This window comes from Triticum urartu, chromosome 1A (genome assembly GCF_056163025.1).
Source record: "Triticum urartu cultivar PI428250 chromosome 1A, HENAU_Tu73, whole genome shotgun sequence".
NCBI lineage: Eukaryota > Viridiplantae > Streptophyta > Magnoliopsida > Poales > Poaceae > Triticum > Triticum urartu.
The window spans coordinates 261,406,222-261,424,193 of NC_141873.1; the positions used below are offsets into that span (position 1 = coordinate 261,406,222).

The 17,972-nt window shown below is 46.5% G+C and overlaps 1 pseudogene; it reads left to right on the forward strand.

Annotated features, from left to right (window-relative positions):
- Positions 1-216: 216 nt before the first annotated feature.
- The window catches only part of LOC147990781 (uncharacterized), a 29,391-nt pseudogene continuing 11,635 nt past the window's right edge, over positions 217-17,972 (forward strand).

Sequence of the window (17,972 nt, forward strand, 5' to 3'; positions counted from 1 at the left end):
TGACCCTGGCCGGTTTGTCATCCCACGCTCATCACGCTCCCGTGGACGCGCAGGCCGCTCTGTGCATGGCGCGCGAGCTCCTACGCTACTGCCCCGTCGACGATCCCTACGAGGATTGGCTCGACCGCATCGTCGAGCTTGTCAGCGCCGCAGGAGGCTCCCTTGCATCGTCCCTCTCGCTAGCTCGCCCTCCACCAGCCGCAGGCGGCGTGGCCCATGAAGCGCCTCTACCACCTCTGCCCCAAGACAGAGTCTTGGCACCCAGGCACGCGGCCCCACGGCGCGACCTGCCGCGTCCGGTGCCCGCGCAAGAAGAAAGAAGCTGCCAAGAAGTCCCTCGGCCGCGAGAAAATGCCCCGCGCTCCCTGCACCACCACGGCAAGACCGCGTGCCGCCTACGGAGGTGGTGCCCGGACCCCATCAAGGACAAATTCTCCACCAGCGCAGAGTCCCGGTGACCAAGGCAGGCTGCCGCGCCTTCACCCCTGAGCTGCGTAGCGTCGCTTGGCCGGGCAAGTTCAAACCGGATCTGCCTCCTCGCTATGATGGCACCCCCCGACCCCATGGAGTTCCTGCAGCTCTATGATAACCCACAAGTATAGGGGATCGCAATAGCTTTCGAGGGTAGAGTATTCAACCCAAATTTATTGATTCGACACAAGGGGAGCCAAAGAATATTCTCAAGTATTAGCAGTTGAGTTGTCAATTCAACCACACCTGGAAACTTAGTATCTGCAGCAAAGTGTTTAGTAGCAAAGTAATATGATAGTGATGGTAACGGTAACAAAAGAGTAATGAAAGCAAAGTAATGTTTTTGGTGTTTTGTAGTGATTGTAACAATAGCAACGGGAAAGTAAATAAGCGTAAACCAGTATATGGAAAGCTCGTAGGCATCGGATCAATGATGAATAATTATGCCGGATGCGGTTCATCATGTAACAGTCATAACATAGGGTGACACAAAACTAGCTCCAATTCGTCAATGTAATGTAGGCATGTATTCTGAATATAGTCATAGGTTCTTATGGAAAAGAACTTGCATGACATCTTTTGTCCTACCCTCCCGTGGCAGCGGGGTACTAATGGAAACTAAGGGATATTAAGGCCTCCTTTTAATAGAGAACCGGAACAAAGCATTAGCACATAGTGAATACATGAACTCCTCAAACTACTGTCATCATCGGTAAGTATCCCGATTATTGTCACTTTGGGGTTAACGGATCATAACACATAATAGGTGACTATAGACTTGCAAGATAGTATCTAGAACTCTCATATATTGATGAAAACATAATAGGTTCATATCTGAAATCATGGCACTCGGGCCCTAGTGACAAGCATTAAGCATAGCAAAGTCATAGCAACATCAATCTCAAAACATAGTGGATACTAGGGATCAAACCGTAACAAAACTAACTCGATTACATGGTGAATCTCATCCAACCCATCACCGTCTAGCAAGCCTACGATGGAATTACTCACGCACGGCGGTGAGCATCATGAAATTGGTGATGGAGGATGGTTGATGATGACGACCGCGACGAATCCCCCTCTCCGGAGCCCCGAACGGACTCCAGATCAGCCCTCCCGAGAGGTTTTAGGGCTTGGCGGCGGCTCCGTATCGTAAAACGCGATGATTTCTTCTCTCTGATTTTTTTCTCCCCGAAAGCAGTTATATAGAGTTGGAGTTGGAGTTGGGGGGGGGGGTCTCCAGGGGGCCCACGAGGTAGGGGGCGCACCCCCCACCCTCGTGAGAAGGGTGTGGGCCCCCTGGTCTTCATCTTTGGCGAGGATTTTTTATTATTTATTGTAAGATATCCCGTGGAGTTTCAGGTCATTCCGAGAACTTTTGCTTTCTGCACATAAAACAACATCATGGCAATTCTGCTGAAAACAGCGTCAGTCCGGGTTAGTTCCATTCAAATCATACAAGTTAGAGTCCAAAACAAGGGCAAAAGTGTTTGGAAAAGTAGATACGTTGGAGACGTATCAACTCCCCAAGCTTAAACCCTTGCTTGTCCTCAAGCAATTCAGTTGACAAACTGAAAGAAATAAAGAAAAACTTTTACAAACTCTGTTTGCTCTTGTTTTTATAAATGTGTCAAGCTAGCATTCAAGTTTTCAGCAAAGATTATAACTAACCATATTTGCAATAATTCTCAGGTCTCATGTTTACTCATATCAATAGCATAATCAACTAGAGAGCCATAACAATAAATCTCGGATGACAACACTTTCTCAAAACAATCATAATATGATATAACAAGATGGTATCTCGCTAGCCCTTTCTGAGACCGCAAAACATAAATGCAGAGCACCTTTAAAGATCAAGGACTGACTAGACATTGTAATTCATGGTAAAAGATATCCAATCATAGTCACACCCAATATAAATTAACAGTAATGAATGCAAATGACAGCGGTGCTCTCCAACTGGTGCTTTTTAATAAGAGGGTGATGACTCAACATAAAAGTAAATAGATAGGCCCTTCGCAGAGAGAAGCAGGGATTTGTAGAGGTGCCAGAGCTCGGTTTTAAAATAGAGGTGAATAACATTTTGAGCGGTATACTTTCATTGTCAACATAACAACCAAGAGATGGCGATATCTTCCATGCTACACACATTATAGGCGGTTCCCAAACAGAATGGTAAAGTTTATACTCCCCCTCCACCAACAAACATCAATCCATGGCTTGCTCGAAACAACGAGTGCCTCCAACATACATCAGGTCCCAGGGGGAGTTTTGTTTGCAATTATTTTGATTTAGTTTGCATAAAGCATGGCACTGGCATCCCGGTGACCAGCCCTTTATCTCGTGAGTGAGGAGCGGAGTCCACTCCTCTTGAGAATAACCCGCCTAACATGGAAGATACAGACAACCCTAGTTGATACATGAGCTATTTGAGCATACAAAACAGGATGATTATTTGAAGGTTTAGAGTTTGGCACATACAAATTTACTTGGAACGACAGGTAGATACCGCATATAGGAAGGTATAGTGGACTCATGTGGAATAACTTTGGGGTTTAAGGAGTTTGGATGCACAAGCAATATTCCCGCTTAGTACTGGTGAAGGCTAGCAAAAGACTGGGAAGCGACCAACTAGAGAGCAACAACAGCCATGTACATGCATTAAAATTAATAAACATTGGATGCAAGCATGAGTAGGATATAATCCACCATGAACATAAATATCGTGAAGGCTATGTTGATTTGTTCCAACTACATGCGTGAACATGTGCCAAGTCAAGTCACTTAAATCATTCAGAGGAGGATACCACCCTATCATACCACATCATAACCATTTTAATAGCATGTTGGCACACAAGGTAAATCATTATAACTCATAGCTAATCAAGCATGGCACAAGCAACTATGATCTCTATGTTGGGGAACGTTGCAGAAAACAAAAATTTTCCTACGGTTTCACCAAGATCCATCTAGGAGTTCATCTAGCAACGAGTGATTAGATGCATCTACGTACCTTGTAGATCGCGAGCGGAAGCGTTCAAAGAACGGGGATGATGTAGTCGAACACGACGTGATTCAAATCACCGATGATCTTAGCACCGAACGGACGGTGCCTCCGCGTTCAACACACGTACGAAACGGATGACGTCTCCTCCTTTCTTGATCCAGCAAGGGGGGAAGAGAGGTTGATGAAGCTCCAGCAACACGACGGCGTGGTGGTGGATGCAGGGCGTCACAGTAGCAGGGCTTCGCCTATACTGCGAGAGAGAGACGTAACGGGGAGAGAGGAAGCACCAAAGGCTGAGGTATGAAGTCCCTCCTCTCCCCCACTATATATAGGAGGGCCAAGGGGGGGTGGTGCGCAGCCTAGGAGATCTAATCTCCTAGGTGCGGCGGCCAGGGGAGGGTTTCCCTCCCCCCCAAGGCACCTCGGGGTGCCTTCCACCACTTGGACTCCTCCGTGGTGGAAACCCTAGGCGCATGGGCCTAGTAGGGCTGGTGCCCTTGGCCCATATAGGCCAAGGCGCACCCCCTACAGCCCATGTGGCCCCCCGGGACAGGTGGCCCCACCCGGTGGGCCCACGGGACCCCTCCGGTGGTCCCGGTACAATACCGATAACCCCGAAACTTGTCCCGATGGCCGAAACAGCACTTCCTATATATAATTCTTTACCTCCGGACCATTCCGGAACTCCTCGTGACGTCCGGGATCTCATCCGGGACTCCGAACAACATTCGGATTACTGCATATACATATCTTCATAACCCTAGCGTCACCGAACCTTAAGTGTGTAGACCCTACGGGTTCGGGAGACAAGCAGACATGACCGAGACGACTCTCCGGTCAATAACCAACAGCGGGATCTGGATACCCATGATGGCTCCCACATGCTCCACGATGATCTCATCGGATGAACCACGATGTCGAGGATTAATCAACCCCGTATACAATTCCCTTTGTCAATCGGTATGTTACTTGCCCGAGACTCGATCGTCGGTATCCCAATACCTTGTTCAATCTCGTTACCGGCAAGTCACTTTACTCGTACCGTAATGCATGATCCCGTGACCAACCACTTGGTCACCTTGAGCTCATAATGATGATGCATTACCGAGTGGGCCCAGTGATACCTCTCCGTTATATGGAGTGACAAATCCCAGTCTCGATCCGTGTCAACCCAACAGACACTTTCGGAGATACCTGTAATGCACCTTTATAGTCACCCAGTTACGTTGTGACGTTTGATACACCCAAAGCACTCCTACGGCATCCGGGAGTTACACGATCTCATGGTCAAAGGAAAAGATACTTGACATTGGAAAAGCTCTAGCAAACGAACTACACGATCTTTGTGCTATGCTTAGGATTGGGTCTTGTCCATCACATCATTCTCCTAATGATGTGATCCCGTTATCAATGACATCCAATGTCCATAGCCAGGAAATCATGACTATCTGTTGATCAACGAGCTAGTCAACTAGAGGCTTACTAGGGACATATTATGGTCTATGTATTCACACGTGTATTACGATTTCCGGATAATACAGTTATAGCATGAATAAAGACAATTATCATGAACAAAGAAATATAATAATAATGCTTTTATTATTGCCTCTAGGGCATATTTCCAACAGTCTCCCACTTGCACTAGAGTCAATAATCTAGTTACATTGTGATGAATCGAACACCCATGGAATTCTGGTGTTGATCATGTTTTGCCCTAGGGAGAGGTTTAGTCAACGGATCTGCTACATTCAGGTCCGTATGTACTTTACAAATCTCTATGTCTCCATTTTGAACATTTTCACGAATGGAGTTGAAGCGACGCTTGATGTGCCTTGTCTTCTTGTGAAACCTGGGCTCCTTGGCAAGTGCAATAGCTCCAGTGTTGTCACAAAAGAGTTTGATTGGCCCCGACGCATTGGGTATGACTCCTAGGTCGGTGATGAACTCCTTCACCCATATTGCTTCATGTGCTGCCTCCGAGGCTGCCATGTACTCCGCTTCACATGTAGATCCCGCCACGACGCTCTGTTTGCAGCTGCACTAGCTTACTGCTCCACCATTCAACATATACACGTATCCGGTTTGTGACTTAGAGTCATCCAGATCTGTGTCGAAGCCAGCATCGACGTAACCCTTTACGACGAGCTCTTCATCACCTCCATAAACGAGAAACATTTCCTTAGTCCTTTTCAGGTACTTCAGGATATTCTTGACCGCTGTCCAGTGTTCCTTGCCGGGATTACTTTGGTACCTTCCTACCAAACTTACGGCAAGGTTTACATCAGGTCTGGTACACAGCATGGCATACATAATAGAACCTATGGCTGATGCATAGGGGATGACGCTCATCTCTTCTATATCTTCTGCCGTGATCGGACATTGAGCTGAGCTCAATTTCATACCTTGTAACACAGGCAAGAACCCCTTCTTGGACTGATCCATTTTGAACTTCTTCAAAATCTTATCAAGGTATGTGCTTTGTGAAAGACCTATGAGGCGTCTTGATCTATCTCTATAGATCTTGATGCCTAATATATAAGCAGCTTCTCCAAGGTCCTTCATGGAAAAACTCTTATTCAAGTAGGCCTTGATGCTGTCCAAGAGTTCTATATCATTTCCCATCAAAAGTATGGCATCTACATATAGTATGAGAAATGCTACAGAGCTCCCACTCACTTTCTTGTAAACGCAGGCTTCTCCATAAGTCTGCGTAAACCCAAACGCTTTGATCATCTCATCAAAGCGAATGTTCCAACTCCGAGATGCTTGCACCAGCCCATAAATCGAGCATTGGAGCTTGCACACCTTGTCAGCATTCTTAGGATCGACAAAACCTTCTGGCTGCATCATATACAACTCTTCCTTAAGGAAACCATTAAGGAATGCCGTTTTGACGTCCATTTGCCATATCTCATAATCGTAGAATGCGGCAATTGCTAACATGATTCGGACGGACTTTAGCTTCGCTACCAGTGAGAAAGTCTCATCGTAGTCAATTCCTTGAACTTGTCGATAACCCTTAGCGACAAGTCGAGCTTTATAGATGGTCACATTACCATCCACGTCTGTCTTCTTCTTGAAGATCCATTTATTTTCTATGGCTCGCCGTTCAACGGGCAAGTCAGTCAAAGTCCATACTTTGTTTTCATACATGGATCCTATCTCGGATTTCATGGCTTCTATCCATTTGTCGGAATCCAGGCCTGCCATCGCTTCTTCATAGTTCGAAGGTTCACTGTTGTCTAACAACATGATTTCCAAGACAGGGTTGCCGTACCACTCTGGTGCGGAACGTGTCCTTGTGGACCTTCGAATTTCAGTAGGAGCTTGATCAGAAGTATCTTGATCATCATCAATAACTTCCTCTCTAGTCGGTGCAGGCGCCTCAGGAACATTTTCTTGAGTTGCGCCATTTTCCGGTTCAAGAGGTAATACTTCATCAAGTTCTACTTTCCTCCCACTTACTTCTTTCAAGAGAAACTCTTTCTCCAGAAAGGATCCATTCTTGGCAACAAAGATCTTGCCTTCAGATCTGAGGTAGAAGATATACCCAATGGTTTCTTTAGGGTATCCTATGAAGACGCATTTTTCCGATTTGGGTTCGAGCTTTTCAGGTTGAAGTTTCCTGACATAAGCATCGCATCCCCAAACTTCTAGAAATGACAGCTTAGGTTTCTTCCCAAACCATAATTCAAACGGTGTCGTCTCAACGGATTTCGACGGAGCCCTATTTAAAGTGAATGCGGCAGTCTCTAAAGCATAGCCCCAAAAAGATAACGGTAAATCGGTAAGAGACATCATAGATCGCACCATATCTAATAGAGTGCGATTACGACGTTCGGGCACACCATTACGCTGAGGTGTTCCAGGCGGCGTGAGTTGTGAAACTATTCCACATTTTCTTAAGTGTGTGCCAAATTCGTGACTCAAGTATTCTCCTCCACGATCTGATCGTAGAAACTTGATTTTCCTGTCACGTTGATTCTCAACTTCACTCTGAAATTCTTTGAACTTTTCAAAGGTTTCAGACTTGTGTTTCATTAAGTAGACATACCCATATCTACTTAAGTCATCAGTGAGGGTGAGAACATAACGATAGCCACCGCGAGCCTCAACACTCATTGGACCGCACACATCAGTATGTATGATTTCCAATAAGTTGGTTGCTCGCTCCATTGTTCCTGCGAATGGAGTCTTGGTCATTTTACCCATGAGGCATGGTTTGCACGTGTCAAATGATTCATAATCAAGAGACTCTAAAAGTCCATCTGCATGGAGCTTCTTCATGCGTTTGATACCTATGTGACCAAGGCGGCAGTGCCACAAGTATGTGGGACTATCATTATCAACTTTACATCTTTTGGTATTCACACTATGAATATGTGTAATATTACGTTCGAGATGCATAAAGAATAAACCATTGACCATCGGAGCATGACCATAAAACATATCTCTCATATAAATAGAACAACCATTATTCTCAGATTTAAATGAGTAGCCATCTCGTATTAAACGAGATCCCGATACAATATTCATGCTCAAACTTGGCACAAAATAACAATTATTGAGGTTTATAACTAATCCCGTAGGTAAATGTAGAGGTAGCGTGCCGACGGCGATCACATCGACCTTGGAACCATTCCCGACGCGCATCGTCACCTCGTCCTTTACCAGTCTCTGTTTATTCTGCAGCTCCTGCTATGAGTTACAAATATGAGCAACGGCACCGGTATCAAATACCCAGGAGTTACTACGAGTATTGGTAAGGTACACATCAATTACATGTATATCACATATACCTTTTGTTTTGCCGGCCTTCTTGTCCGCTAAGTATTTGGGGCAGTTCCGCTTCCAGTGACCCTTCCCTTTGCAATAAAAGCACTCTGTCTCAGGCTTGGGTCCACACTTTGACTTCTTCTTCCCAGCAGCTTGCTTGCCGGGCGCGGCAACTTCCTTGCCGTCCTTCTCAAAGTTCTTTTTACCCTTGCCCTTCTTGAACTTAGTGGTTTTATTGACCATCAACACTTGATGTTCCTTCTTGACTTCTACCTCTGCTGATTTCAGCATTGCAAATACTTCAGGAATGGTCTTTACCATCCCCTGCATATTGAAGTTCATCACAAAGCTCTTGTAGCTTGGTGGAAGCGACTGGAGGATTCTGTCAATGACCGCATCATCCGGGAGATTAACTCCCAGCTGAGTCAAGCGGTTATGTAACCCAGACATAGTGAGTATGTGCTCACTGACAGAACTATTTTCCTCCATCTTACAGCTGAAGAATTTGTCGGAGACTTCATATCTCTTGACCCGGGCATGAGCTTGGAAAACCATTTTCAGCTCTTCGAACATCTCATATGCTCCATGTCTCTCAAAACGCTTTTGGAGCCCCGGTTCTAAGCTGTAAAGCATGCCACACTGAACGAGGGAGTAGTCATCAGTACGTGTCTGCCAAGCGTTCATAACGTCTTGGTTCTGTGGGACGGGAGCTTCACCTAGCGGTGCTTGTAGGACATAATCTTTCTTGGCAGCTATGAGGATGATCCTCAGGTTCCGGACCCAGTCCGTATAGTTGCTGCCATCGTCTTTCAGCTTGGTTTTCTCTAGGAACGCGTTGAAATTGAATACAACGTTGGCCATTTGATCTACAAGACATATTGTAAAGATTTTAGACTAAGTTCATGATAATTAAGTTCATCTAATCAAATTATTAATGAACTCCCACTTAGATAGACATCCCTCTTCTAGTCATCTAAGTATAACATGATCCGAGTTGGCTAGGCCGTGTCCGATCATCACGTGACACGTACTAGTCAACGTCGGTGAACATCTTCATGTTGATCGTATCTTCTATACGACTCATGCTCGACCTTTCGGTCTTCTGTGTTCCGAGGCCATGTCTATGCACATGCTAGGCTCGTCAAGTCAACCTAAGTGTATTGCGTGTGTAAATCTGTCTTACACCCGTTGTATGTGAACGTAAGGATCTATCACACCCGATCATCACGTGGTGCTTCGAAACGACGAACTGTAGCAACGGTGCACAGTTAGGGGGAACACTTTCTTGAAATTATTATGAGGGATCATCTTATTTACTATCGTCGTTCTAAGCAAACAAGATGCAAAACATGATAAACATCACATGCAATCAAATAATAATAGTGACATGATATGGCCAATATCACATAGCTCCTTTGATCTCCATCTTGGGGCTCCATGATCATCCTGTCACCGTCATACTCATCGACATGTAAGTTGTGATTCCTATTACAATAGCATGAACATCTCATACATCACATATAGATCATTCATCATTCATCACAACTTTGGCCATATCACATCACATAGCATACCCTGCAAAAACAAGTTAGACGTTCTCTAATTGTTGTTTGCATGTTTTACGTGGCTGCTATGGGTTTCTAGCAAGAACGTTTCTTACCTACGCAAAGACCACAACGTGATATGCCAATTGCTATTTACCCTTCATAAGGACCCTTTTCATCGAATCCGATCCGACTAAAGTAGGAGAGACAGACACCCGCTAGCCACCTTATGCAACTAGTGCATGTCAGTCGGTGGAACCTGTCTCACGTAAGAGTACGTGTAAGGTCGGTCCGGGCCGCTTCATCCCATGATGCCGCCGAATCAAGATAAGACTAGTAACGGAAAGCATATTGAACAAAATCAACGCCCACAACTACTTTGTGTTCTACTCGTGCAAGAGAACTACGCATAGACCTAGCTCATGATGCCACTGTTGGGGAGCGTTGCAGAAAACAAAAATTTTCCTACGGTTTCACCAAGATCCATCTAGGAGTTCATCTAGCAACGAGTGATTAGATGCATCTATGTACCATGTAGATCGCGAGCGGAAGCGTTCAAAGAACGGGGATGATGTAGTCGAACACGACGTGATTCAAATCACCGATGATCTTAGCACCGAACGGACGGTGCCTCCGCGTTCAACACACGTACGGAACGGATGACGTCTCCTCCTTTCTTGATCCAGCAAGGGGGGAAGAGAGGTTGATGAAGATCCAGCAACACGACGGCGTGGTGGTGGATGCAGGGCGTCACAGTAGCAGGGCTTCGCCTATACTGCGAGAGAGAGACGTAACGGGGAGAGAGGAAGCACCAAAGGCTGAGGTATGAAGTCCCTCCTCTCCCCCACTATATATAGGAGGGCCAAGGGGGGGTGGTGCGCAGCCTAGGAGATCTAATCTCCTAGGTGCGGCGGCCAGGGGAGGGTTTCCCTCCCCCCCAAGGCACCTCGGGGTGCCTTCCACCACTTGGACTCCTCCGTGGTAGAAACCCTAGGCGCATGGGCCTAGTAGGGCTGGTGCCCTTGGCCCATATAGGCCAAGGCGCACCCCCTACAGCCCATGTGGCCCCCCGGGACAGGTGGCCCCACCCGGTGGGCCCACGGGACCCCTCCGGTGGTCCCGGTACAATACCGATAACCCCGAAACTTGTCCCGATGGCCGAAACAGCACTTCCTATATATAATTCTTTACCTCCGGACCATTCCGGAACTCCTCGTGATGTCTGGGATCTCATCCGGGACTCCGAACAACATTCGGATTACTGCATATACATATCTTCATAACCCTAGCGTCACCGAACCTTAAGTGTGTAGACCCTACGGGTTCGGGAGACAAGCAGACATGACCGAGACGACTCTCCGGTCAATAACCAACAGCGGGATCTGGATACCCATGATGGCTCCCACATGCTCCACGATGATCTCATCGGATGAACCACGATGTCGAGGATTAATCAACCCCGTATACAATTCCCTTTGTCAATCGGTATGTTACTTGCCCGAGACTCGATCGTCGGTATCCCAATACCTTGTTCAATCTCGTTACCGGCAAGTCACTTTACTCGTACCGTAATGCATGATCCCGTGACCAACCACTTGGTCACCTTGAGCTCATAATGATGATGCATTACCGAGTGGGCCCAGTGATACCTCTCCGTTATATGGAGTGACAAATCCCAGTCTCGATCCGTGTCAACCCAACAGACACTTTCGGAGATACCTGTAATGCACCTTTATAGTCACCCAGTTACGTTGTGACGTTTGATACACCCAAAGCACTCCTACGGCATCTGGGAGTTACACGATCTCATGGTCAAAGGAAAAGATACTTGACATTGGAAAAGCCCTAGCAAACGAACTACACGATCTTTGTGCTATGCTTAGGATTGGGTCTTGTCCATCACATCATTCTCCTAATGATGTGATCCCGTTATCAATGACATCCAATGTCCATAGCCAGGAAATCATGACTATCTGTTGATCAACGAGCTAGTCAACTAGAGGCTTACTAGGGACATATTATGGTCTATGTATTCACACGTGTATTACGATTTCCGGATAATACAGTTATAGCATGAATAAAGACAATTATCATGAACAAAGAAATATAATAATAATGCTTTTATTATTGCCTCTAGGGCATATTTCCAACACTCTAATTGTCATTGCAAACATGTTTATTCATAACAAGTTGAATCAAGAACGATGAACTCATCATATTTAGAAAAACAAAAGAGGTCGAGTTCATACCAGCTTTTCTCATCTCATTCAGTCCATCATATATCATCATAATTGCCTTTCACTTGCACGACCGAACGATGTGAATAATAATAAGAGTGCACGTGCATTGGACTAAGCTGGAATCTGCGAGCATTCAATAAACAGGAGAAGACCAGGCAATATGGGCTCTTTTGTTAGATAAACAATAATGCATATAAGAGCCACTTCAACAATTTAATCATGGTCTTCTCCTACTGACCGCCAAAGAAAAGAAAAGAAATAAAACTATTTACACAGGAAAGCTCCCAACAAGCAAAAGAAGAACAGGAAATATTTTTGGGTTTTCTTTTTAATTACTACTACAAGCATGGAAAGTAAATTAATTAAAAGCTACAACTATTTTTTTTGGTTTTTCTTAAGGTTTATTAAACACACAAGAAGAAAGCATAAAAGGAAATAAACTAGCATGGATAATACAATGAAAAAGTATGAGCACCGACATCTAGCAATGAGTGTGTGTGAACATAAATGTAATATCGGTGAGAAATACGTACTCCCCCAAGCTTAGGCTTTTGGCCTAAGTTGGTCTATGGCCACGACTGGCCAGGCTGATATCCATAATAATAGTTGGGGTCATACTGCGATAAGGAAGAAGAAGGCTCCGATTGCCACTGGCTGGCAATCATCTCTGGGTCCCACTGATAGTTAGACTGTCGTGAAGGATCAAATTGTGGTTCCGGTTCTGGCTCCTCGGCTGGTGCAGGGTTCCGGTAGGCGTGGATAGCCGTCAACGGAACAAGGTACTTGCCTACAGTCAAATCAAACAAAGAAGGAGCAGGCAAGGTAATGGTCTCAAGATGATGTTTATTAAAGAACAATTGATATTTAAGCTCTCCTGCCCTATTCTTAACAATAAAATCATGTGCCACCATACTTTTATAATCTAAATAAACACGAGGTAGCACTTTTTCTTCCTTCTCAGCATGCCTAATAGGAATGTTAAAATGTGCAGCTAGGCGTGTAGCATAGATGCCTCCAAAGATGGGACCCTTAGTACGGTTCATACTTAACCGTCTAGCAATAATGCCGCCCATACTAAAAGTTTTATCACTGTATAAACCTTGGAGCAAAATAATAATATCAGGGATACTAAGGTTTCCATAGTTTCCGCGTCCAATTAAGCAACGACTAGCAAATAATGCAAAGTAACGTAAAACAGGAAAATGTATGCTAGTGATTCGTGCATCGAAAACCTCCCTAGTTTCCCCTACAGTGATAGTATTAATAAATCCCTCCACATCATCATGATGTGGTTCTACTGTCTTGCCCCCAAAAGGGACTAAACAAATCCGACAAAAATCATAAAGTGACATCTCCTTATGCTCATCATATAAATGAAACTCCACCGTAGGTGGTGAGTTCCTAGAATGAAAATGAAAGTTTTGCACAAAGGTATTTGTGAGTAAGAGATACTGATCGCATTGGTCGTGGAGGAAAGCGGTGAGGCCTACATTATGAGCCAACTCATGAAAATCTTCATAAATCCCGGCTGCTCTCAAGAAATCCTCGGAGGGCCATTCACACGCCCGAACCTCCGTGGTACGCGGCAAATTATACTTAGGCTTCGGTGCCTTCTCCTTCGAGCTTTGGCTCGATGAGCCCCTCAATAATCTCCTCATCATTTTCTGAAAAATTCTGAAATTTTCAGTATCTTCAAAATAAAAGTGAACCAAACTCAATAATATTGATAGCAACTACTCCTACAAGTGCCTAGGGCCTATATCATGCATCAAAACTACTTGGAACCATATAAATTTGACATGCAAGCTCAAGAACAGGGTCACCTAAGAAACACAAATTTGCAATGAATAAAGCACTAGAACAAAAACTAGTTGGACCAATGGAGGAGTCACATACCAAGGAACAATCTCCCCAAGTAGTTTTGTGAGAGGTGCTTTGAGCAAGGAGATCAAAAATGGCAGCAAAACGAGCTGGAACTCGTGCTTGAGTTGGTTTTTCGTGTTTGTGGGAGGAGGAAGAAGAAGATGGGTGCAGGAATAAGTGGAGGAGGGCCACCGTGGGCCCACAAGGCAGGGGGCGCGCCCTCCACCCTCGTGGCAAGGTGGTTGGCCCCCCTGGTGTGTTCTTTGTTCCATAAATCCTCAAATATTCTATAAAAAATCATATTTAATTTTCAGGGCATTTGGAGAACTTTTATTTTCGAGGTATTTTTGTATTGCATGGATAATCAGATAATAGACAGAAAATTATTTATTTTTATTTTATTTCAACTAAAGAACATGTCAGGACCCCGATTCCAAGTCACATCGATCTAGCAGGTAACACCTCATATCACTTTGCGGCCTCACGCACGGTATCCCACGGGTGTCGCCTTACCATGGCCCGGGACCGTTTGCGCCTTTTGGCTCACGTATATGATAGTGTCTCTAGCATCCATATGACAGAGAACCCGGGCCGACATGGCTAGTCGTGAACCCAAAGCGGCACAGACCTATGGAGACAGGCATACATGAATCACATCGAACATGTCGGTCATCAGCGAGTGATTCCGGGCTGTAGCACTGGGCTAACAGGACTCCGGGGAACCCGGGATGTAGCAGGCTAGGCAGGACTCCGGATATCACCGCGTGACATTTCCCCAAAGGGACAGACATAGGAACGAAGTGAAACACATGCCGGCCAGTCAAGTGTCCTGAGCAGTAGTGCTGGGCTAGCAGGACTCCGGTGAACCGAGCTGTAGCGGACTACTATGGCTCGAGGAACACTAGACTACATTTCCCCATAAGAAGGGCTGCCAAGGATAAACAACTAGATTGTCAGATCCCACTCATACCAAGCATTTCAATCATACACACAATATGCCCGATATGAGTACATACAACATGGCATCACAACAAAACTCTACAACTCAAGTACTTTATTTAAAAGCTCCAGAGAGCCATACATAACAAGTTCATACAGACAGGGGTCACATGACCCGACACTCAAGTCATACAATCATACAAGCACATGCGGAAGCAACTAGTCTGAGTACAGACTCTAGAAAGAAAGAAGGCTTCTCGAAGCATGTCTATCTACATAGGGCCCTCCATGGCCAGGATCACCACCTGGGTGGCTAGTCACTCGTCGACGTCAAGGTCTACGTAGAACCCATCGGAGGGGGCAGTGTTGTCGTCTGAAAACAGTAATTAAGAAAACATGAGTACAAAGGTACTCAGCAAGTCTTACATCAGAACCTACTATACATGCTTATTTTCAAGAAGGTGGTGGGGTTAATGCAGCAAGCCAGCTTTGACTCTTGGCTAAGCTATCCTACGGAACTCCACCAGTAAAATAGTTTTTGCACACGAGTCCACTACTCACCAACACAATACTCCACCGTGGATCCTCCCTCGTCATCCTACGAGAGGCCCATCCTCGGTACTCACACTTATCTTGAGTCTTTTAGTAGTATCCATTAACTTGTCTATGAACTGTATAGGCAACCAAGTAGTCCTTTACCGTGGACGCGGCTATTCAAATAGTTTTATACCCTGCAGGGGTGTACTTCTTCATACACGCTTTCACCACTTACCGCCGTTTACACGACATGTACTCGGCAACCTTCAAGCGGAAGCCCAGCGAGGGTGTCGGCCACGGCCTACCTAAACACTTAAGTCTCTAGTCCAGGTTTATTGCCTATCCAGGTTCCATCCGCAGGGAGTCCGGCCGAGGTTTCCACATACGGCCCCGAACGATGTGAACAGGGTTCCCGAGACACCAAACGGGTGACTCGGTACACCATGCCACGGTGTATCTACCGCAACATAGCCCACCCCTAGGGTTAGCGCTACGCACGGCCGCCAACACATAACCTACAAACACCAGAAACTATTTGCAACTCCTGGACAGAGTACTAGGGTGATTAAGAAGCCGAGAGGGTCAATTAAGGATCCCAATGCATGGTAGTAGCTGAATCTTAAATCACACATACAGATCTCAGTTCTTAGGGACGATCTCAATGAAACAACCCACCATGTACTCCTACATGGCCTCTCATCGATACCTTTACCAAAACATGTTCAACACGTCCCTCATATTACCGACATAAGCATTTCACTCTAGCCCATCACCCAGATGAACCAGACCTGACACAACTCTAAGCATAGCAGGCATAGCAAGGTAGGAATCACATACATGGCTCAATCAACTCCTACACATGCTAGTGGGTTTCATCTAGTTACTGTGGCAATGACAGGTCATGCAGAGGATAAGGGTTCAACTACCGTAGCACACAGCAGTTTGAATCGCGTTGTCTTAATGCAGTAAACAAGAGCAGAAGCAAGAACATGGGTTTGTATCGGAATGATCAATGGGTTGCTTGCTTGATGGAGTGGTAGTGGGATACTGCCCTTCAGTTGGATACTCGTGAATATCCTTGGAGGCAGAACCTACCACGATGAACACATCGGAACACAATCAACACATGACGATATGCAACAATATGATGCATGCTATGATATGGCAATATGAATGTGTCTTGGCCTAAGGCAAGCTATAACAGAAAGGAATGTGCTTATTTGAATCAAAGATTCAATTATTAGCTTATTAAACATGGCTTTAATAGTGCATTTCCTTATTCTGCTTAAACAACAAGGTAAACTTGTTTTGTCATGCATTAAACCATTACAGATGGATAGATTGAATTTTTCTAATCATTTTTCATATATAAATCTTTGCATTTGGAGCTATGGTTGATTTTCTATGATTTTTAGAAGTTTTGACTATTTTCTGGAATTTCCTAAATAAAAATAAATCCAGAAAATGCATTACTGCGTCAGCATTGCGTCATGCTGACCTCAGCAGGTCAAAGGCGCCAGCCCAGGTCAAACCTGACTGGTGGGCCCCTTCTGTCAGCCTCTCAGCTAATTAACAGGAATAGATTAACACTAATTAGCTGTCAGTGGGGCCTGGGCCCACATGTCAGTGACTGTTTTAATTAAAATTAGTTAAAACTAATCCTAGATTAGTTAGCAGACCAGCCCCACCTGTCATAGACTCAGGGGGGTCTACCTAGGCCCACCCAGGAGTCAAACTGGGTCAAACTCCTGGTCGGCGGGGCTAATCCCGCCGGCGTTGAGCCGCCGGCGAGGCCGAGACGGCGGAGGGATTCAGATTTGGTCCCCCGGTGACCAAATCGACGGCGGAGACGTGCTACGCGTAGCTGGGGCTCGCGCGCATCTAGTGGGGCAAGTGGGAGGAGCTGGGGTGGCGCGAGCTCGCCGGAATCGAGCTCGTGGCGGCGGCCGGAGTTCGGGCGGGGTTGGTTTCGAGGCTACGGTGCACGGGAGAAGGAGCTAGTGGTGGCTACGGGTTCCTGGTGCTGCGCTGAGCTCAACGGTGGGCTTGGCTTCGAGCCACTTTGGCTCTGGCCACGACGGCGCCATGGCCGGCGGCGGGGAGCTCTCGGGTGCGGTGGAGGTGGGGGCTACAGGGGCCAAACGAGCACGGGAGCTAGGGGAAAAGGAAGAGGAGCTCACAGCGGGGTCGAAGAGGGGGTCAGCGAGCTCGGGGAGGTCCTTGCGGCGGCGAATTGACCGGAGATGGCTCGGGTGCCCGAGGTTGAAGACGAGGGCGAAGACGGCGTTCGGCGGCGGTTGGAGTCGCGTGGGTCGGCGGGGAGGTGCAGGGCGACGTGGCGGAGCTATTGGGCTCGTCGGAGGGGCGAGGGGGTGGCTCTGGCGTCGTCTACGGCGAACGGCGGCGAGGAACGCGCTCGGGCATCACGGGAGAGAGTGAGGGAGACGAGGGGGAGAGTGAGCGAGGATGAGAGGGGGACGTGGGGGTCGCGTGGCATCCCTGGACGTCTCCAGGACGTCGGCAGAAGCAGGAGGTGGCCGGCGTGTGGCCGCGGGCGCCGGCCACGCGCTCCGCGTCCTCCTGGCGGGAGGT